This window comes from Macrobrachium rosenbergii, chromosome 25 (genome assembly GCF_040412425.1).
Source record: "Macrobrachium rosenbergii isolate ZJJX-2024 chromosome 25, ASM4041242v1, whole genome shotgun sequence".
NCBI classification, from domain to species: domain Eukaryota; kingdom Metazoa; phylum Arthropoda; class Malacostraca; order Decapoda; family Palaemonidae; genus Macrobrachium; species Macrobrachium rosenbergii.
In genome coordinates this window covers 21,856,544-21,881,543 of record NC_089765.1, presented here as the reverse complement: position 1 = coordinate 21,881,543, position 25,000 = coordinate 21,856,544, and the positions used below count along the sequence as shown (strand labels likewise).

The following is a 25,000-nucleotide window of genomic DNA, read 5'->3' as shown; positions in this document are numbered from 1 at the left end:
CCCTAGTCCTAATTTCAGACAGACTACAGCACTGTAGTAATCTACCTTAAAGTGCTTAGTCCTAGACTGTTAGACTATCAACAGACTGTTTTTGGAAAGTGAAATCACCAGTCAAGGTTAACTGCATAAAAACCACTTGGCCTCTGCCAATTATTTTGAGCAATCTTTACATTTTTTCTGCTCAAAATCGTTAATGCACTCTCTCTTCTGGAAAGGACCCTAGGAAGTTTTTCGTTCTTTCAAAACATTAGATTGCATCATAGTCCATAAACGTGCTTGCCCAATGAATAACATTAACTCAAAAAATATTAAATGAACAAAATGGTTAACACATAAAAGGGATCTTTATCGTACGCCGAAAGGATCATTGAGCAGGCAATGATAACTATTCCAAACAGAGAATAATGAATAATTGTGAAGAAACTTTGTATTTTGTGATATCAAAGCAAGCGGTTTTCTAAAAGTAAAATAAGTTTACATTATTTAAATAAATCAAATTACAGAGCGAAAAGACCTCACTTTTTCAAACTATGACAAATTAGCACATGGCATCACACATTAACATTGGTTGAATCGCTTGGAATGGTCTATTTTTATGCTTTATGAAGCAAAATGCATTTTATTTCATTTTTTCGTCAATGAATCAGAATCATATTTCAAGTTAATCGCGGATTTTTATCTATTAGTCCGATCTGATGGCGATGAATAATTGCATTTTCGCGGCAGTTTCCAACTTTGATGTGATATTGAGTCGTACCTGGAAATTTATCAGCAACGGTGTGGGTTTTTTCGAGGAAAAATTATGAGTTTATACACACGCATACATATATAAACATACACATACAAATGTATACATATACACATATATACATATATTTTATACATGTACACACACACACACGTGTATATATATATATATATATATATATATATATATATATATATATATATATATATATATATATATATATATATATATATATATATATATATATATATATATATATATATATATATATATATATATATATATATATATATATATGTATATATATACAAATAAATATATACATATATACATGTATACATATAGACAAGACAAGAACATATATACACATACATATAGACAAACAAGAATCTCTCTCTCACACTGGTAAAATCAATGGAAGGAGGCCGAGAGGAAGACCTAGACAAAAATATATGGATGGATTGGTGAGAATAACTGGAGGAAGAATGTCTGCAGCTCAGTTGCTGCAGAGAGCCGGAAATAGAGAGGAGTGGCGAGCCATGATTGCCGATGTCCTTGGGGATATGGCACCCGGATGATGACGATGATACATTATATATATATATATATATATATATATATATATATATATATATATATATATATATATATATATATATATATATATATATATATATATATGTAATGTGTGTGTATGCAAAGACGGACGGTAAGAGAAAAAGCGACACAGACAGCCAGAGTGACACTGTAAGCATCTTAGTTACTAAAGTATCTTGGAATTAGGAAACTACATAACTTGATGGTGGAACATTATATATTGGAACACTGTATATTACAAAAAAGTAGAGTTATATCCAGGTTATGTGACCTCCACCTGACGGTCACTTTAATTAACAAAACTTAAGAACGAAATGCAAGTTGCATGTGCCATTTACACTCCTAAGATACTTTGAATTGAACTGTTCACATTTATGAGATATTTATGTTATGCTTATCCCTCATTCCAAAGGTAATCATATGGTAATGAAATATTACTTTTCAAGTTTAATAAAAACGGAAACCCAAAAATATGAGATTTTGCAATTGCTCAAGAAATTCGACTTATGATCGATCACGTTATTCGCTGCCAAAATATTCTCACGCAATCTTTATTCATTGTTTTAGAGCCAAGATTTCATCATCTCCGTGTCACACGATCAACAGATTTTTTTTTTCTTTAACTCAAAAGCAATTTATTTTTATGACATATCATCGATTTGCATGCGCAAGAACTTTTCCATTTCATGCTTTGTGTTCGTCACCACTTCCAGTATTGTTTTATTCTGAAAATTCAGGAATACAATATGCACATGTTCTTGATACGATATCCAATACGAGGAAAACGATAACATTAGTGGTAGATATTTTCTCAATCCTTTTTTCATCTTCGTATTAATTCTAATGCGTAGTATTTTTTTTTACATCGTTTCTATACATCCTTCCCAGTAAATGAGGTGGTATTTGATATCAACATTACTCGTAAGCGTATTTTTAGTGCGAAAAGAGAGAACTATGGCTAGGTAAATGATCATAATAGGCATTTTTCCATTCTAGGAAATGGCTAGGATAAAAAACGGTGGGTTGAACAAAATTTTTCTACTTTCGCTTCAGAGAACTTGCGGGATACCATATTGAAAGGTAATTCCCCATTTACAGAGTTTTATCTCACAGAGACAATAGTTATTATGTGATTCCAGTGATACGACCTTGATCAAGATAACCGGATAATTATGAAAAGCAACTTGTATAAGTGCCGTCTCTCTCTCTCTCTCTCTCTCTCTCTCTCTCTCTCTCTCTCTCTCTCTCTCTCTCGTGAAATGGAAGGGTTTCGATATTCAGATAATTTTAATCATAACTTCTCCGAATGGTAAATCAGAGATACGAATTATTGTTTCTATAGGGCATTTTGTCTCTTTCTCTCCGTCTAATCTCTTCATTAAAAGCCTTCTTCAGGCTTTGGCGGCAATGCCTGAATGAAGACTATATGTGCAAGATTAATTTGCCTCCCATTAATCTTCAATCAACGTAAAAGCGCCATTGTTATATGTACAAATCTACTCAAAAAAGTCTCTCCTCCTCTGTGTGTTCTGGTATTTACACAGGTATGAGACTGCAATCTTTTTATTGTATTAAATCCAAGCTTTAGTTAACACCACATGTTTCTGATGTTCTGTTAATAAAGTATCCTTAACGATAAGCTTTATCTGTATGCAATTCTGTATGAATCCTGCTCTTAATATTTCAACTTGTAATAAATGCACCTTCCATTAAGCAAGATGAAACAGACGGATTTCTCTCAATAACCTCATATATGCCTGACGAGAATTACCATAATTTTTCATAATAAAATTAAATGACTTTCATTTAGTAGTAAGCAATTCTACTCCAGATATTCATTAGATTCCTTGCAGACATCAACCAAAAAGTGACAATTTATTCAATATTATATATATATATATATATATATATATATATATATATATATATATATATATATATATATATATATATATATATATATATATATATATATATATATATACATATATATATATATATATATATATATATACATATATATATATATATATATATATATATACACATACATATATATACATATACATATATATATACATATATATATATATATATATATATATATATATATATATATATATATATATATATACTGTATATATATATATATATATATATATATATATATATATATATATATATATATATATATATATATATATATATATATATATATATATATACTGTATATATAAACACTTCCTCCCACTGTAATAACAAACCTCAATGCATATTCAAAGCTTTATTCAGCTAAGATCCCGCCACAAAGAGTTACAGCAGTCAACAGAGTAGGGTACACTGGGAACGCCAAAAGTAAACTAATTCAAAAACAGAAAGAAAACAACCATTCGCCTACCGACAAACAATGTAGCTCAACATTCAAACAGATTAAGATAAATGCCAATTTACATCATTCACCTCGGCTTCAATAACACTGATATACCCTAGATATTCAACATTAAAGGATCAAATGGTTTCATGGCTCGTATCAGTTGAGCAGGTTGGACAAGACGATATTATCCTTTTGACGTCCTCCAAAAGATAATTGATATAACTGCAGGGTATAAATAGCCGAGCATAAGTTTCTTGATAAGGCATTGGCTCCAGCATTCAACCTACCAGGCTGATGCTGGACATCAAATGAACAGGGTATAAGTTCTACTTCCCATCGCAGAATCCTTTCATTTTTTATTTTCCCTTTATGCTTGCCATCAAACATGAAAGAAACAGATTTTGATCTGTTGCCAGTGTGAAGTGCTTTCCAGTCAGATAATGGCGCCGTTTCCTTGCAGATTCGATTATTGCATACGCCTCCTTCTCCACACTGCAACGTCTCCGTCCTTCGCTGGTGAGGGATCTCAAGAAAAAGGCCACTGGTCGCCCATCCTGGTTTAAAGTAGCTCCAATAGCAAGGTCAGACGCATCGGTTTCAACAGTCAAGGGCAAATTCCCGTCTACAGCAGCTTTGACAGACGAGGATATGTCATCCTTCAAGTTACTGATAGCACCGACAGCCTTTGGAGAGAGTGGAAGGATGGTACTGATGAGAGGGTGAATACTTTCATAAAAACGAGGAACCAGCGAGAATAGTAAACAAATAAGCCTGTCAATCGTTGCAGAGGTTTCTTAGTCTGTGGAACAGACGATGTTCATCAGGGCTTCTAGAAGTGAGGAATCAGGTCGCAGCTCATTATGACTAATTTCACACCCAAGTACACGAACAGAGTGAGAGGACAGAACAATTAGCTTCATTCAGTATCATGTCACAACGACGAGCTGCCTCTATAAACCTTCTAAGGTTTTCGTCGTGTTCTTCTTGAGTATTGCCACAAACAACGTCTTCATCAAGATATGTATAAACACCCTTTAGACCGTTCATTCTAATGATATCGTCAATAATCCTTTGAAAAGCTGCCGCTCCGTTGGTGAGACCAAAACAAATCAGTCAATCAATAGAGGCCGCGCGCCGTCTGCTTCAAAGGCTGTATGGGGTCGATTTTCCTCCGGTAAAGGAACCAGATGATAGGCGCTTTTTAAATCCACTGAACTAAGACTTTGTATTTGGCTATTTCATTTTTAACCGTTTTCTCTTCAATACAATTTCAAAAGATTTATTGACATATTACATATAAATCAAATGGGGTAGAACAGAATGCTGGTACACCGTCCAAAATATATTAGCACTACATCATTCATCTTCCAAAATTACTTGTTCCAATAGAAATTGGGAAACTTCATAATTCTTGAAACCACATAATTCTTGAAACCATATTATTGTTAAGCAAACAACACATCTGCTCTGCAACTGTATCAACACTTCTATCCCTAAATTCCGAAGTTCAGTACAATATAATACATAATGACAATGCTTGAGAGTTTTGTCTCGTTACACAATTTACATGAAAAATCATCATCATCACCAACACATTCCCATGAACACTTGTGTCCTAACCTTAACTTCATTATTATGTCAATTTTATTAAGAGCTTTGCCATATGTAGTGTGGGTATTTCCAGATACATACAAAATGCCTCATGCTGTTACTGCCGCCTGCTAAAATCCTTTCCGCAAGATCAGTCTCCCAATGCAGCTCTCCGATATCTCATACCTCTCTTTATTTGACAAAAATTTACAACACCAACAATATCAACAGAGGTTTTACATGTCACATCTTTTGCTAATTTGTCAGCAACTTCATTTAAATATATGCCTATATGATATAAGGTATCCAGTAAAATTTAACATAAAAACCACTTCGTTCTGTTTCATATATCAAAGCCTTACATTGGGAAACCAAATCAGCATTAGAAGGTTCTTGACAATTCAATGCAAGCAAAGCACTCTGGGAATCGACAAAAATATACACATCTCGCTTTTTACCTACGACAGTTTTCAGTCCTTCGTGAATTGCATTTAACTCGGCTGTTGTTGTCTTTGTATTATCCGGCATTCGTTTAGAAATCATCTTGTCAGTAGTAAGTGTATCGCCAAGTTCCCTTATGGGAACTCCACATCCAGCATTCATTCTTGGTAAATTACATAACAATGGTAAGAACACCTGTTTTAACTCATTAGGATGACGCTCACTCTTTTTGTAATCCAATTTCTTTATACATATCTCTCCATTTGTACATGACCATGGCCTGAAAGGCCTTACCTCTGGCAACTGAACACAGTACTACAACATCATAACTTAACAGTCATAAAATTTCCGTGAATAGCTGTTGGCTCGAATTGGATCATTAAACCTTCCTGGTAACTTAGCAGTTATCATTCCCATGCTTCTTTCCCCCTCTTCTTATCATTCGAAAAGCAGCAATAGAGAATTTCTCGAATACAGTCAACTACACTAGGCAAATTTAATTCCATTCTCATCAATTCAATCCTGTTACTCACTGTACATCCCAATATGACACGCATGGCTTTTAGATAACCTTTAATTTCTTCAGTTCCTTCTCCGAATAACTTAACAACACAGGCGCTGCATAATCGATAACTGGGCGTACTGTACTAATATAAACCACCTCTGCTCCATTACCTCTGTTTACAAGCATTTGTACTGGTTTAAGTCTCGCCAGACAAAGATTTCTAACGTTGCTTATCTCGAGCATGGTCTTTTTAAAACTTGCATACATTCCGAGATACTACTGTCGACTATCTGTAATACCTTACCATTAAATAAAAAAAAATCTGTCTCTACAAGTCTGTATTTTGCTCTTATTTTAATTTACAACCAAACCCATATGCAAACAAGCTTTGTAGCTCCGCCATTGTTAATGACAAAGTAGCATGAGAATCACATTGTATAATAACAAATTACAAAATCAGTGTTGCTTGCAAGTTTGTCCATCAATACATTAAACAAAGTAGGGCATAATACTCCACCTTGTGATATACCCAACTCCAATAATATTTCCTTAGATGCATGACCTTGGAGCCACACTGCTTTCCTTCTAATTAGATAGCTCTGCATCCACTTGAATAACGAACCTTTCACTCAATTATTTGCCAGTTCTTCTAGGATTACCTCACCATTTGCCCTAGCAAAGGCAGCCTTAAGGTCTGCAAAAGCCCTACATCTAGTCCTGCTAATACTTTAATAACGCAGTCCGTTGAACTCTAACTTGTTCTAAAACTAAGCAAATTATCAGATACCTGCGCTCCAATAAATAAGCAACCTATTTAAAACAAGTCTTTCCTTTAATTTGCAAAAGCACGATGTCAAAGATACAGGCCGATACTCCCCATTGCTTTTACGAACAGGAAGCTATCCAACATTTTATAGACAACCTGCCATTTGCATAGGACAAATTCATTAAGTCCAATAGCCGACTATCATCCATTGCAATCAAACAATTATATCATATGTTACTCAATCCATACCTGGGGCAGTCGACTTTAATCGCTTGATAACACACAATAGTAAAGGCTAGACAGTCTCATCTCTTATTTCTGCTTGCATTTCCACCAAACGCTGCCTTTTAGGCGACCTGTTCTTCAAACTTGCCTAAGTGTTTACAAGAAGGCCGTTAAAACTAGAAGTTAAAAGCTAATTTCCCTATATTTACAGTTAAACAGATTCCAGAATGATCACTAGGCAATTCACCCACAACAAACGCGTCTGCTTCACATTCTGCCATATTGAAAACCAATGCATAATCAAGTCTTCCACCCCTTATATGAGTGGGTTCATTCTTACCCAAAACCCGAGCATTATCCATAGAATTCAATATATTACTCAAAGAACACCCATGTCTATTTTGACATTATGCAGTACCCTGATTTTCACGACCATTCACATCACCCAACAATAAACATGGCTCACTATATATGGTGGAGGGTAAATTTTCTAATTCCAACATATTAGAATGAATATAGACCTTAATAATATATATGACATGATCCTTCCTGCGAACATTGACATTTTAAATCTCCGTACCATTAACCGTAACAGCTATTCCTAATTTAGCGGGAATGTTTTTCTTAGTAAACGTAGTTAACACCCATGTGTTGCTCAGAGGGTCTGCATGTAACTCAAAACTTTTATATGTAGCTAAATGAAAACCTGAGATATTGATTCCTACCTCTTGCAAAGCTATTGCATCAATATCGTGAGATAAAACATTAGAGAGAACAAAAGTAGACTTTTTCTGTAAACTGTTTTCATTCCAAGACAAACATTTTAGGTTAGGTGGCGCCATTGTTACTCAGATTTTTCCTAAAATCTCTAACAAACAAAATATTTTTAATAGCGTCCTCAGGTTGTTCCATATATCTCAGTACAGCATCCAACAAAGTAGACACATTTCCAGCAATATTATTACTGACTAAAATTTCAGTTTGAGCATATCAACACTTCCATACAAATATTTGTTTTCACTTGCTGAACTCATTCCAGCTTCAACGTTCCTCTCAAGCACAGAAGGGGTTACAACGTCTTCAACACCACTTCGAGGAGCAACATGCTTTTCGTTAACAGAGCTTTTTGTTTTACAGAGTTGATTAATTTCAACTTGCATAGATGTAACTAGTTTTTTTAGCTCATTTCCCATGCGCAGAGCTGCCAATGTATCATTGTTCTCCAAATTAGAACAAACACTTTGGTCATTAATTTCTAGTATGCCACTTTAAGTCTCTCTTTCTCCCGAAGTTCCTACACATTGATGGTAGAAGTTACTGCCCTACTCGATTGTCTAGTGTCCAGAGACTGTTCCATTAGACTTAACGCTTTTCCTTTCACAACATGAGGTTTTTCTTTATACAGCGAGGAACCTGCACATTGGCCTCCCCCGCAATTTCAGCATTTCGGATTAATTTTAATTTTCCTTGATTTTATATATGCATAACTTAGTCATGATATTCATTGCAATATCTACATCCATAGTTATTTTGACATTTAAATGCCCTGTGACCCCACTTGCTACATTTAAAGCATAAAATAGGTGGTTCATTATACACTGCAACCCTCATATAACCAATGCACGGGACACACACACACATACACACACACACACACACACACACACATACTCGGGAATTTCATCTCTGATAAGAGCAATAGCCTGTAGCTTGGAAATAACCTCTCCGACTTGCCTAACCTTTCGCCGTTTAATCCAAACGGACGATTTGTCAGCCAGCAGTGCCTTTTCATCCACTCATATGAAGACTTGATTATGCTTTGGTTTCCAGTATGGCAGAATATGAAGCAGATGCATTTGTTGTGGGTGAATTGCTTACCGATTATTTTGTAATGTTTTTAACTGTAAATATGGGGAAATTAGCTTTTAACTAATAGTTTTAACAGCCGCCTTGTAAACAAACACTCAGGCATGTTTGAGGAACAGGTAGCCTAAGAGGCAGCGTTTGGTGGAAATGCAAGCGGAAAATCAAAGACTATAACCTTGGTTAATTTTCCCTTGTGTTTAGGACACTCCAAACAAAAACCTCAAATCCAGTGGTAGCCAGGTGCCTCGCAGCCTTCTCACCTTTAACAGTATGTAAGCCTGGCATTTACGTTCTTAGAATTGGACTTCAAATTCTGGGTATTCCATATATATATAACATAATCGTCCACTGCTACTTTCGTTTATGATCCATATCAAGCCTACTTGGGAAATGCACAAATTTAATTCCATCTTCCTCTGTGCCAAAATTAAGCTGACTTTCTGCATCAGAACTATCACACGCTATAATGTTGCCATTATTAGACCCTATCTTCCAACTCGGAGCCGAACCTAAATGAACACTGCCAGCGCCATCCATTACCATATTTGTGCTGTTTCCATCCACCCGAGGTTTCCGGCTCTTCCTTTTCTGCTTGTTCATAACTTCAAAGCCTTCACTTGTGTCACTACTTGACAATATCAGATCAGAGCTTACATGGGCTTTGCAATCATTATTCTGTATCTCTCACACCCGTGACATTATTTGAGAAGAAGTGAAGAAGCACACTACAGGACGTTTTCTCCTGACGAGTGCGGGAGCTGAAGCGTGACCGTTTTCTCTTATTCTCGGAAGACATGAAAGGGCTATTAAGCCATTCGTTTAGTTCCTTCACTCTTTAGCTCATTTGTCATATTTTTTTTATTCACATTACGATTTAAAGAACTTACGGTGCACCATATTGGGAGATGATTTCTCTTTATAGAGCTTTCCTTACGCGACAGTAACTTATGTGACTAGTAATATTTATGACTTTGGTCAAGACAATTGGATACTACTGAGCAGCAATTTGCATCTCTCTCTCTCTCTCTCTCTCTCTCTCTCTCTCTCTCTCTCTCTCTCTCTCTCTCTCTCTCTCTCTCTCTATGACTTAGAGGTAAATATATTCAGGAAGGTGTCTAATGCAATACCAAAGGAAAACCGTATAGTCAGTTGTGTTTATAAGGGAAAAATATATCTTAGTTTTTGCTCCATAATACTTTATGCCATTATCAATGATGGTCAATTGTCCGCCCATAGGTGTGTTCGATTAGTCAAAGCATGGTTCAGAGGCTGAAATAATTATTTTTATCTTTATTTACTGGTCCTAATATCTGAATTTTCCAATTATATTATTTACCATACAAGTTTTTGAATGTATCTAATAGATTATTCATAAAATCTATAATGAAACCATTTACAAAGAATGAGAGAGGTTGGAGTGTGGGTGGTTGAAGGAGAGTTCTATGAGAATAAATTAATATAGAAAAGCAATAGACATATGTGCGTTTTATTACGTTTTGCCTTAACGAAAGTGATCAACGAAAGTAATAAATCTCAGGGAGAATGAACAGTAATTGAATGAAAATCGATCACCACAACTGAAATTAACAACCATAATGAAAAATAGTATGTTAAACCAAATCGACGATATGAAATTCTGTAACTGAGTATAAATTCAAATTTTATTATTATCAGCTGTAATTAGGAATCAATACACGAATAATATAGTGTACTAACTGAAATTATAAGGCCTTATTGAAATTTATTAATTAATTTAAAAAAACTGTAAAAGTAAGGACTCGTGAACACGAGTAATAAACTCAAAAAAATATTGTCAGCGACACAGCAAGAGACAAAGTAATTAAAATTTTACCAGGTTGCCACCCTTACGCGTTTGTAGCCTTTGATTTACTTGACTCAAGCTTGGTTACAGGAGTTAACTTAGCGTTATTCTGCATAGCATAGGAATTTATGTCGAATACATACATACATACATACATACATACATACATACATACATACATACATACATACATACATACATACATATATATATACATACATACATATATATATATATATATATATATATATATATATATATATATATATACATATATACATATATAATATATATATATATATGTGCAAAAATATGTATGTATATAAAATATATATATATATATACATATACATATATATACATATATACATATACATACACATATGTACGAGCATCAACGAAAAAATGTTCATTTAGAAATCAAATATAAAGGTCATTACGCAATACTTTGAAATATTTTTTATATCTATACCACCGTCAGTGAATAGAGTCATTATAACCTGATTTTGTATTTAACGGCAATTAAAACAAACCTTTTTTCTACAAAAGAAAATATTAACATCTGTCATTGCTCATTAATTCAATAATCTTCAAAGGTGTTCCCAGCTTATTTCACGAATATAAAATGTCATACATTCACGCAATAACGTTCGCGGTATCCTAAAGGGGATAGATAAGCACCAAAAAATATATATGAGTATTTCCTGCATATATGTTAAATGTGGGAGATGCTATTTTTACTTTGTCATTGTTGACTTAGAATTGCCAGAATGACCTGATGACGTATGGCTTTAGTTTTATCAATGTATGAATAGGTATTTAGTAGTCATACATTTCTTTTATCAGTGCATCTGTCATGTTTCTTATATGTTCAGTCAAAACCCTATCATGCACATTCATTAATAAAGTAAGCAATGCTATTCCCCTAAAATTCTTAGTCATTAGTATCACCTTTAACCCTACATAAAATAATGATTATTCCTATCATCCATTCCACAGGAGTCTGTCCCTCATCCAGACATACCTTACAATCTGGTCAGCATTTCAATTACACTATATAAAAGATTTAATTAACCTTATAGGAAATACCACTAACATTCAGTCAAAATCTGGAATTAATCAAATTGTATATTTGTGTTAGTGAGTCAGTTTTCAATTTTAATGTAAATAACCTATTGGAAAACTTGAATGACTAAATCCATTCTCATAAATTGACGAAAAAGTTCTTGCTCCATCTTACCAGTTAATAATTTATTGTAGGTTCATTGTTTTTCAAATTACTTGTTTAATAAAAATCAACAGACAATTATATTTCCTTTAAAAGAGAAACTCTATTATGCTTATAAAAACTAGCTGGAAACTTTATAGCAACGAGAAAAAATTCTAAAATAAAACCGTGGACTTCATTGCGGCATTTTATAACAAAGTACCATTACTTAATTCCGGAAATTTGTGATGAAAGATGGGATGATTTATAATATTTTTCAACCTCGGTCAGGTTACCATGGAAATCTATTTCATCAAGTAACTCTCACTTCATAGAAATACCTCTTACATGAAAATACGTAGATATAATTCTCTCTCTCTCTCTCTCTCTCTCTCTCTCTCTCTCTCTCTCTCTCTCTCTCTCTCTCTCTCTCTCTCTCTCTCAGAAAACACGGTGGTTAAAATTAATTTTATACTAAGTAAGGACTCTAAGGAAATAAACTTCACGGTGTATCGGATTCCTCGGTACTACTTTTCCTTAATGATTTCGAAGTAAACCTTGAAACGAGTAAAATGTTTTAGAGAAAAGCGACATATGATATCGTAGAACTGAAAGTGATTCAAGAAAAACCATTAAAATGTGGGAGGGTGAATCTCCTAAAGGATATATAAAATCCTTCTTAGATATAAGCATTATTTTTCTTGCACATACGTACACGTACAAACACACATATATACAAAAATACATATACATACATATATTCATACACATTCACATACATATACTCATGCATGTATATACATATAGGCTATATACCTATACTTATTCATATGCATATAATGCACATTCATATACATTCATTATATATATATATATATATATATATATACACTAGAGAAGATATGGATATCTAGGCCTAAGCAAAACAATCATGGAGTTCGAAAAACAATGCGCACACCATGGATAAAAATGGGGCCGCAATATATCGGAGGTGAAACCTTGCTTTACGATAAGTCAGTATAATGCAACAAACGAAAGTAGTAAGAACCCTGTATGAACCGCCTTATTCTACAAAAAAAAAAAGCAATAGATGCGCCCTCTATTATTTGGGGAGCAAGAGAATAGCCTACAAAAGCTATCTCAATAACCTCTCACATTACGTAGCGAGAATAGGAGGGTGGAGGAGCAAAATGTATAGCCAAAACGGTGGCGTAAAGAGGCTTATAATATTCTTTTTTGTGTTCTGTATAGGTAATTTTCAAGCAACACCATTTACAGAAAAGTATTTTAATATAAAATTAAATGTGATTTTTAACATAAACTATTTTTAATGTATAATTTTGATCATTTTACAGCATAGATTCTAATTTTCATAGTGAATGAGCATTTGGAGCATTTCGGTCTTTACATCCCCTCCCCCCGCTAAACATCTGCTAGTTCTCATTTTTTTCATTTTTATTTTCATAACATGTTATTTTAAAGCACTTTTACGCGTATCATTGCAATAAATAATCAATGGAGCTGGAGATTACATTAGATATGTCTTTTTTGGCCAAATACTTATTATTTTATCCCCTGAATAATATGGATGGCTACGTATTCTCGCCAAATTGTGGTAACTGCTTAAAAAACGCACACTACAAGTTATTAAAAAAGGTTTAAGTAAGCATTCTCTTCTTATTTCCTTCTAGTTTGTTTTATTAATAATGCACAGTCATCAATATATCAAGTGAAAACATTAAAGGAAATTAGTAGAAAAGAATGATTTATTAAACCTTTCTTCTCTGCCTCAGTTTTCTATGAATTATGGTATTAGAGAAAACGGATAGAGAGGATACTGACGGATTTCTTTACTAATATTAAATATTTCGTAATTCGCCTATTGAATACCTACAAATAACTCAAAAACTGAAATATAGGTAAATTTTGGCCATAATGAAGTATAAATATTTTTCAAAATATATATTAGCCTTATAATCAAGAGGAAATAAGAGTCAGAGGTAAAATTGTATACTACTAACGAACGAGTCCTGATTCCCGCCCTGGCAATTGCCGATACCTCGGCCGTCTTTTATTTACGTATGGCCTTAGTTCATGTTTTTTTTTTTATATATATATTAGCGTCTTTTGTTTATGTTTTGGCATTTACCCACCCGAGGGATGGTGCAAAACTACTAGAGTTAAATAAAAAAAAAATTCTTAACTGGACAAATTGGACAGAACCCCTCGGAACGGAACAGTCTTGGCGGGAAATATGTCTCTCCCTCACTGATGACGTAACAATGTATGTGAGAAGAAAATGTATAGCCAAAATAACGTAGTAAATAGCCTAGTAATATTCTTTTTTGCTATATATATCTTTCAGTTTTGAGCAATATTATTTACTAATTTAAAAGTAACAACAACATTTTAATGTATTTATGCATATTACTTAATTTTAAGCAAATAATAATTACCTAAGGACATAGATTTTCAGTTGTACGAATCAAGCCATTCGGTGGTTTCATTGACGTACTTTGAACGTAAAAAATGCCAGTAGTTATTTTAAATAAGCATTTTTATTTGTATAATTAAAGTACAATATAATGCATGATTATGCGTATCATTGCAGTGAAAATATAATGTGGGTAGAAATTACATTCATCATAACATTTTTACCATTTACTCATTAATTTAACCCCTGTCTGTTGTGACTGTCTACGGATTGGTGCTATATCGTCCTAACTTAGCCAAAACAAAGAAACCTTCAAGTTATGAGACTAGCGGTTTCAGTAGCTTTTTTTTTTTTATAATTTCTTTCCTGTGCGCTTATCCAGCTACTTAAAATATTATACTGTAATTATTGACGTTATAATTAATTTATAAGTGAAAATAACAAAGAAAAATCCTCGGAAAAGAAAGAATTAATGCACAGATTCTTCTTTACCAGAGGCCCTTTTTTAAACATACGTGAGGCTTTTTTCTATGAACTTAGGTATAAATATACATGAAAATAGAATGTTTAAAATAATCTCAAGCATTCTTATGCACCTATTTCAACAACTGCATATAATTATATCAAAACTTAAATATGAGTCCATTTTGACATAAGTGATTATTAAATTTAATAAAAATATTATAAGGATACGAAAAGCCTATATTGAGAACGGAGGCTTCCCTTCTAATCCCATCAGATACGATAAATAATAACTATACGTTATTTTTTATTCATGACATCAAACGCTGCGATCCTTGTCAATCATTACTTTTCAAAAAGATTCCCTGTGATTTTACGAAGGGGTTAATCTTCACTTTATGTGAGCTACCGAGGCTCTCTTTTATTTTTATTACAAACTTTTAAAAAATGATTTCTTCTTCTGGGAATTTGGTGAATGCTCTATTTTCGACATATTCATGCAAACGATCCAGAACCGAATATGGCAATGCTTGAGTAAAAGTCCTAATTGGAGTATTTTTTTATATATGTTAAAATATAAAATATATTTATAGTATATATTCTCTATCTTTACTGAATTAGTAATGAATTTCGTATTTACCCATTTGCATAGGGTCTCATTTGTAAAGCAAATGCACATAGTGGCTTCCACGGAAACGCCTAGAGCATTCCATTCACAAATCCCCATCCCCTGTCAGAACAGTAGTGAACTACTATTTAAGGATCTTTGTTTTATTCCAGTTAAGATCGAATAATCAAGCACGTATACTTGACTGACTGTTGGTACTTGAAAAAAAATATTAATTTTACCTTCTAAATTAAATCCCTGATAATTCCCCATCGAATAATTGTATTACTTCAAGATATATCCAGTTCGATTTAATTTCGCTAAGAGGTCGTCAAACCAAAAATACCTCGAGTGTACAGCAAGATTTTGTAGCGAGATTTTTGTTACATTGACAAAAACACTTTGTTTATTGATAACCCTTAATTACTATTAATAACAGCAACTGAGTAAAGTCGTCACCTTCATATTTGAACCCAAAACACTTTGTTTATTAATAACCCTTAAATAGTATCAATAACAGAAACTGAGAAAAACCGTCACACCCATATTCGCAATAAAAATCATGAAAATACACTGACACATGATTACCCATTCACAAAAAATGCAACACAAGAAAAACACTTCAACACAGCTGTGTAAGATGTAAAACACCCTTTGCACACAATTATAATAATATCATGACAACCAACCTATAGAATATGACAAGCGACCTATAGTTTATGAAACAGAATGAGCAATATCTCGAGTACTTACATTGTTGACCACAATTCCAGGAGTAACGACCGCGTAAACACAAGAGTTACTTGCTGACGACACTTCCAGGAGTAACGAGCCGCGTAAACACAAATTTACTCGTTGACCACGCTTCCAAGGGTAACGAGCCGCGTAAACACAAATTTACTCGTTGACCACACTTCTAGGAGTAACGACCGGCGTAAACACAGACCTGTAAATCTAACTATACAAGGTTTCTACTTACAAAGTTGACTAAACACAAGGATGCCAAAAAACTGAAGGAGACGAAACTTACGATAAAATAAACTAAGAACATTCTTGTCACCAGAGGTCGTACAAAGAAACTTGATATCACAAAACTTAGGAATTGCAATGGTTACAAATTTTATTTATAAATACATTTACGAATAACATTTTACATAATATATATATGCATATATATATATATATATATATATATATATATATATATATATATATATATATATATATATATATATATATATATATGTAAAATGTTATATATAAATGTATTCATAAATAAAATTTGCAACCATTGTAATTTATAAGTTTTATATATATATATATATTTATATATCTGTGTGACAAGAATGTTTTATATTTACAAGAATGACTATTCTAATCCTTTGAAAATATTTGTATACATTCGTGAACTCACTAACAATAATGGGTTTTATTGGAAAACATGGTATATGAATTGATTTTATAAAAAGTATCTATTTTTTCTTATTACTCTTTTTTCTTCAGTGTTAATGTCTGCTAAATTTGGCCGATGTTCATATGTATAAGAGGAAAGGTATTTTTCCTGGATTCAGTCACGAATTTATTCGTATACGCTAGAAAGTAAGCTGAAAAACGTTCTGTAAAGCCGGTCATTGATGATTAAAATCACGAATTCGTTCTCAGGTGGTGATTCGTAGGAGTTCCCTCTTATTATCAATTTCCAGAGCGTCAAACGTCGGCCGTCTTCTGGACGATTTTGGTTGATTCTGAATAGAATGGGCTCATCACTCGGTATGTAATGAATCTTAGGTCACCGGTGGGAGAGGGCTGAATTTCGATTGCAGGTTAGTGGATAGTGAACCTAACTCAGGTGCTAGCCGTTCTCAAGATATTGATGATTGCACCCATCTCCTCAGGAACGGCCTTCCTCCTCCTATAATTCCTACCTTATAGCTTCCTCCTCCTTCCTCCTTTCCTTCCTTCCCTTTTCCTCCTAACTTTAAAAAATGGGAATTTTCTTCATCCAGTTTCCCTAACGAGGTGATTTGAACTGTCAGGTTTATCATCCTTGTTTAAGGAAGGACCATACGCTGCGGTGGTTGCAAAAATGAGAGCGACAACATCAACATTACTGCAAGACCAGATCACAAAAAGGAGACCTTACCATCACACCTAACGACAGAGCGAAAGTTAACCTCCTGCAGACCAACACTGACTTTAAACAGCTGAACCCAGATGAAAAACTAAGCAAAGCCATTCTTGGCATTTGCCAGTTTAGTGTTAGTGGACCCTTTTCAGAAACACAAACTGATTGTCGATGGCCGGAGAACAAGCCAGACCTAAAGCCCCCTCATTCAACCTTCCAGGACCCCGAACCCAAACCTCAGACTTAGGATATGGGGGCGTTTCCCCACAGAGGAGGAAACTCATGAGCATCTCAGGTGCTACTGTTTTCAGTGGTATGACCATCGCCAGGAACGGTTGCAGAGTCCTATAATTTGTGAATGAAGCAGTAAAGAAAAGCTAAGTTTTAATGTCTGATCGTTTAAATAAAAAAAGGGGGCGGGGACTTGCTCGACAATTTTCAGCAACTGCTCTGGACTCATCATCATGCATGGTGATTTTCACTGCCAGATGCGCTAACATTGGAAAAATGAGGGCAACTTATCTACCAAGACCGATATCGGTACTAGCACCGGCACGCAAAACAACAATAGCTCCCGAGCCACGGATAGAAACAGCAGAACCACCTAACGTGCCAGTTTCCATTCAGGAGAATCTTTCAAACTGAGCAGCCAACGCCGACAACGCCCACTTTAGCAGTTACATCTTTCCTTTATTGCTTTACAGCCCTTAATGAAAGGGAATAAAAACAAAACACAATTATACACTTACATTCTGGAGTCTTCCTTTAAAGGGCAAACACTGGACAAGTGCTGTCAAAAACTCTTACCGTGGCAGTGCTCCCATTGCTGGTTTTTTCCACCCAGATCTGGATTTTTGGGGTTCCATCTGGGTGTATGGGTTTTATATTCAATGGTATGTTTAAGATATAGGTTATTTTCTGCTTTTGCAATGACAGTTTAAAAAATACAGGTAAGTATCACTCAAACATATGGTATAAATATTGTAATGCATACCACATTTATTATAAATTATTAAAAATTTTATAATATAAGTAGATACGCATGCGTTTGGAAATAGTTATTCAATGAAGCGAACGAGAACAGATCATGTTCGATCTTGGTTTAAACAAACCTCACCTGCGCAGCACATCGGTGTCCGGAGCGTCGGTGATGAAAAACTCATCAATCGCATACGAGCTGCCTCTTGCGTATGTTGTCGTAGATCGGTGAGTTGGCAAGTGCTTGTTTGCACATCACTGTGTTATTCTGTGTTTGCGATTGCTTTTATTTTGAGATTGCTATTGAAGATGAGTGAGCCAGGGCCTTCTAGCCCTCCGAAAAAGATGGCTAAAAAGTGGTGTGAGGAAAGTTTCAAGAAAGATTGGTTAAAATATCCCCATTTAAAGACTGGCTGCAGGAGGATTGCAATGAAAAAGGGGTATGCTACTGCAACTGCTGTAATATGAAAGTAAAAAATGTAAATGAGTCTATGTTATTAGCACATGCTAATACAGCTAAGCATCAGAAGAAAATAAAAGGTGCCAAATCAAGTGTAACGTTGGACGCTTTTGTTAAAAAACGACCACCTACAGAACAGGAGGAATTTGCTGAGGCAGAACTGACTATTGCTGGTTTTGTGTTTGAACATCATTGACCATTTGCTCAGGTCGATCATTTGATGGAGGCATGCCAAACGCTTTTCATGATAGCAATATTGCCAAAAAGGTGACTATGAAAGCGACAAAAGCAGCTCATCTTATTCAAGAAGGAATAGCCTATCATGAGAAGATGGAAATTTCTGATATATGCAGAAATAACAAATTTTCGATGCTAATCGATGAAAGTACAGATATATCGGTATGTCAAGGTTTGGCAGTTGTTGTACGATATTTCGACACTCAAAAGCGTCATGTGGTTGATATGTTACTTGACATAGTTTTAGTTGAAAATAGTAGTGCTGAAAACTGCATCGGGAAGTAAAAGATCTTTTAGATAAGAAGGCTATCCCATTGCAAAATATTGTTCGTTTCAGAAGTGACAATTGCGCCACCATGATGGGCAAAAAGAGTGGGTTTCAGGCATTGCTAAAACAAGATGTTCCAAATATTTTTATAATGGGAGGCGTGTGTCATACATTTGCTTTGTGTGCCAGTCACGCAGTTAAGGTATTGCCATCATACTTTGAAACATTCATCAAGGAGATTTCACCTTACTTCTCACGTAGCAGTAAAAGAATAAAAGATTTTATCTAGAGGCAATCTAATTAAAGTGATTCTTGAACAGTGGTATTCGTTACTTTTATATTTTCAAAGTCAGTCTAAGACTAACAAAGTTGATGGAGCTAGTTCCATTTACAAAACTATGATCAATGCTGGAACGAAACGCATGCTTCTTTTTCTAAATTGTGTTAGAAAGAGTCAACACTTTGAATACTGAATTCCAGTTCGAACATTTCAGATTACATGTATTACATTTAATGGTTTATACAGAATGCAAAAACATCTTGGCCTTTTTTTATTAAGAAAGAAGTCCTAAGTTCCTCAAAAATATCAGAAATTGACCCAAGCAACAAACAGATTCATAAGAAACTTAGTGATTTGTATTTGGGTGGAAGATGTGTGAGTATTTTGAAGTTGGTACCATTTGGTGAGAATATTGAGTGTAGATTTAAAGGTGGCTGTTTGAAATTCCTCATGCAAATCAAACTACGATTTTCCATGAATGAGGAGGGACTTGTAGCTGGTCTAAAGATCTTAGACCCAGCAGATGACTGCAATAAATCACCACCATCGATTGCCAAATTAGCAATGAATTTCCTGCAACTGGTTCCTGCAGAGTAATTAGATGATTTAAGAAACAATGGAAATCATTCCGCTTATCTAAACAAGACGTAGTATTCTCTTACACAACAATCCTTGAATTTTGGTATTCTTTGCGTCATATCAAAGATGGACCTAATCAGTCAAAATATGAACTACTTTCGAGTTTCATGACTTATTTAACTATTCTACCCCAGTCAAAATATGGACTACTTTCGAGTTTCACCACTCATTTAACTATTCCAGCCCACTCTTCGGCCTGCGTAGAGAGAATATTTTCGCAGGTTAACCGACTTAAAACCAAGTGAACAAATTCACTTAAGACAGAAACTGTTGAGGATCGCTTGTTGGCGAAGCAGGCAATATCCAGGCTTAACCAAAATTGCTTCACATGGGAGCCTAAACCTGATTTAGTGAAAGAAGCTGTGGAGGGTGTCTGCCATCAACGTTATGAAAAACGTCTTCTAAAGCAAAGAAGTCTGTCGAAAATGACCTTATATGAAGTCAATGAAACATGTTCAGATGACGAATGTTAGATATTTTAGTGAACCACAGCTGCTCCCTTCCCCATTCTCAGAATGGTAAGTAACTTTTTCATCTGAAATTTGATGTAGATGATGTTAATTATCAATAAATGAATCGTATTGTAATCCTAGGTTTTTTCTTGGAAATCTGGGTGTTTTGGGGAAAATCTAGCTTTATTTCAGATTACTGAATGGGAGCACTGCTCTTACGATACTCAGTTATCCTCGAGAGACAAACTCACCCCCACGTCTTCCCTTCAGTTATGGCGAAAAAAATCGTTGTTTGCCTTATTACATAACTTTTCCTTTCCCTACATTGATCGCTACTCCTAATGACCAGCGCTGTTTTTCACTTGAAGTCTCTCGGCAAGTTAAACATGGTATGGAATCTCCGTAGACTTCTTATATTTTCCTCATTTTTCTCTTATGATAAATTTTCTGTTTTCCTTACTGGCCATCTAAGACTCCCCAGGACTCCCTACTACTTCTCTCCTGCTGACGGGGTCCTGAGGTTTAAAGGGGGGTTTTAACCCTATCTGTTGAACTTTCCATTTCACATGACCATTTTTCACCTGCGTGCCATAAATTTTTACCCTTTTTATTAATCATTTCAAAGCATTGAATGACACTTAAGGGCTGAGCTTTGTGAGCAAGAGCCCTTGCTTGCATAACGCCAAGTCAGCTATAAAAAATAACAACATCGGAGATGGTTCCCGATTACCTGCTCGTTCGGCTCAGGAATGCTATTGGGAGGCATTCTAAGTGCCACCGTCGGGAGGAGAAAAGTTTCTTGGATGGTATTAAGTCTAGACTTTATCTCTCCGATGTATAGAGCCTCTAAGAGTCAAAAGCGGCGATAATTTGTCGTACTGTCGATGATCTCAATCATGGAATTACGTTATGTCTTTTTATTTTAATATTATGGGCATTCATGGTCTGATTATGTATGGCACCTTACTGAACTCGAAGTTAAACAAGTGCATAGTTGTTCATCACTTCATACCCTCAAAACAGTTGCCAATTATCCTTTAAAAAATTCTAAACTTATTTTCAGTACGACCTATTTTTGAGCTAGTTCATAGGCATCACTGCATCGACTTATTAGTGTACTTTAAAAGATATTAATTATATCTCTCTCGGTCAATCACATATCAGTTTACCCTCGAATGTTGGTATCAGCCAGATAGCCTCCAAGTCGCCTTTTATTTCGCTTGAAGAACCTAAAATAAGACTTTTTGTGGTTGGTAAACAATCAATGCAATTGAACGTTTTGGGACGACAACTACTGTCTCTCCAGATATTTTCTTTACCCTGTCCTTTTCAAGTTACATAAAAATCATATATTGGATTATAAGGTCTAATGTCAATAACACTTTTTCCAGATTTTAGGTAATTTATAAAATAATTGATAAAATAATCTTAAATTGATGCTTGTAAGCATTGTTCGATACCAGGTGTCTGTATCCTTCCTGTAGGGGAGTAACTAGTTTTACTCCACCTTCATTCCCTCTTACTTTCTTTCGTCTTGCTGTCCAGCCTCTCCAATCATTACTTCTTAGTTTTCTCTCAGTTCCTCCTTTAGGTCCTTGCACTTCATCTCCTTTATTTTCTAGATAACCTTATCTTGCTGTTCAACCACTCCAACTCCCTCTCTTCCTACCGTAAGCGCTGAATGGCCGAATGTGCCTCATTGCTTTGCTTGATAGCGCCTAGATTCCAAAAATAAAACCACATAACTAATATTCTATTCATATAACCAGGACAAGCACAACAAAGTTAGAATAATTGTCTTCTACTGAAATCACCTAAAAAAAATAAAAACATAACGAAGAATCTTCGTAATAATGTTTTTTGATCGCTATATTTTTACTGAATCGTTTTCAGCACGAGAGACTATGATCTATTTCTGAACAGAATTTTTTTCCAAAAGAAAAGAAAATGGGTTTTGCAAATTCCTGTGATCAATCCTTTTACCAAACGCTGAAATCTGAGGCAGTGCCTCCCTCTGTTCCAACCAAAACTCGCTTCTGTAACCTAAAAAAAAAAAAAAAGTTTTCCATTCCCTTCCAACTCTTCCCCCTTCATTCTCTCACTTGTTAATTCCTCCATCATTTCTGTCTCAAACCCACTTTCTCTTCATTCAATCCTTTTTACACTCCCCTCCGTCGCTTATTTTTTCGATGTTGAATCACACCAGGGTTTCTTGATTTTTATAGATTATTCCCTTTTCCTTTTCTGTTGGCAGTTTTCCTTTCCTGTTTCTGCTTCTCTGTTTCAGTTTCAATACTGCTTCTAAATCCTGGACTATTTTGCATTTATTCCTTGAAGCGTGTACGGAAATTGGATCACCAAATCTTCCACATTAACAGAAATAACCAACAGGAAAAAGTAATTAAATTCCAGCTTCAATAGTGCAACATATACTCTTGAAACGGATTTATATTGAAAGCAATAATTCTAAGGTAAGAACACTAAAGCCTGGTCATGAACAGCAGGTAGGGGTGTTTTTTTTTTTTTTTTTTTTTTTTTTTGAACGAAAGGTAATTTGTTGCCACACTTTACTGCCTGCTTGTTACAGGGAAGGGGGAAATTTCCTGGACCTGATGAATGAGTGGAGTAAAGCATGGTATGTTTCTTTTTTTGTCAGGAAGGAAATCAAGTATTCTTACTTTCTCGATATTCTTCTTATCATCTTTTTTCGAGAGGCTCCTTTTAGGTAAATTTTGATCTAAATAGCCTTCAGTAGATGTGGTATTTCACTTTTCCATTAGTTTTTCAGTTCGCCTAGATTTCAGTTTTTTTATTTATTGAGATGCTTCTCAAGATGTAACAAAATTTCATTGAAAGAAATTATATTTAATTTTTTTTCTCTTAGAAATCTCCTTGTTTTGTTCCACTGACATGTTTCTTGAGATGCCACAAATTTACGGCGATAGAGGAAAGATTTAAAACACGAATATTGCTTTGTATCCACAATTAAAATCACTATTTACAAAGGACCAGATGCGTTTCACTTTAGTATGCACGTCACGGAATCTTTAGGGCAACTGACTACCACTGGTAGTCAGTTGTAACACCAGGTAGTTATACACTCAAGCTGACAGAAAATAGGTGACGTTAAAGACCCAATCGGTCAGAGTTAGCCTCTTTCACCCAATCAGGGGTCAGTAGGCTAAGCTACAATAATAAGAGATCGGAAGGTTCCCATCATAATTGTAGGTAACGAAAATGATCGTGTTATTAAATTTAGATTTGGTTTGCGAAGCTTGATAAAAAAGACAACAGCTTTCCAGCATTTTTTGTCCAAAAATATGGGTAAAACTTTTTGCTATTTCTACTTTGTTAATAGAACTATTCCTGTCAAGTCATGCATTAACGTACGATTTGATAGAAATAGTTGAGTTCTATATATAGAAAACCATTTATTCACATGAGTTGTTCGAGTTTCAGAAGTATGCTACGAACTATATAAAACGAACGTCATTACCACATTTGAGCTTTCAAGCGTTTTTGAACATGGCAACAGAATAGCTGCAAAAATATGGTTTGGTTTTGTACACACGTACACAGACACACACAATCACACTGTGTGTGTGTGTGTGCGCGCGCGCGAGCTCTTAGAAGTATACTAAACATAAAGAATTTATATTTTATTAAGAGTATTAAATATAAAAAAAAGGTCACCGGCCCTGAAACGAAGCAAACAAGATCCTCGTAAGAAACGCAGTTTGTCGAAGGATATTTTTTGCCGATCGCTCACGTCGTTCAGAAGAGCCAAGAACACATTAAACACGAGATAAGAAAGTCGATGAAAGTGGAGAAATACGAGCATAAACACGAGACCCCGTACCACCCTCGTCTTGATGCTGAATCTCCAATATTTGTTAAGCAATCTGTTTAATTCCAAG

General features: G+C 34.7%; 1 protein-coding gene across 2 annotated transcripts in view; it reads right to left on the bottom strand.

Annotated features, from left to right (window-relative positions):
- The window catches only part of LOC136852444 (uncharacterized), a 228,909-nt gene extending 212,331 nt beyond the window's left edge, over window positions 1–16,578 (bottom strand). For both annotated transcript variants that reach the window (XM_067127073.1, XM_067127074.1), the window contains exon 1: window positions 16,398–16,578. The gene's annotated coding sequence lies outside the window, so the exon portion shown is untranslated. The remainder of the gene's footprint in view (window positions 1–16,397) is intronic.
- Window positions 16,579–25,000: the final 8,422 nt, after the last annotated feature.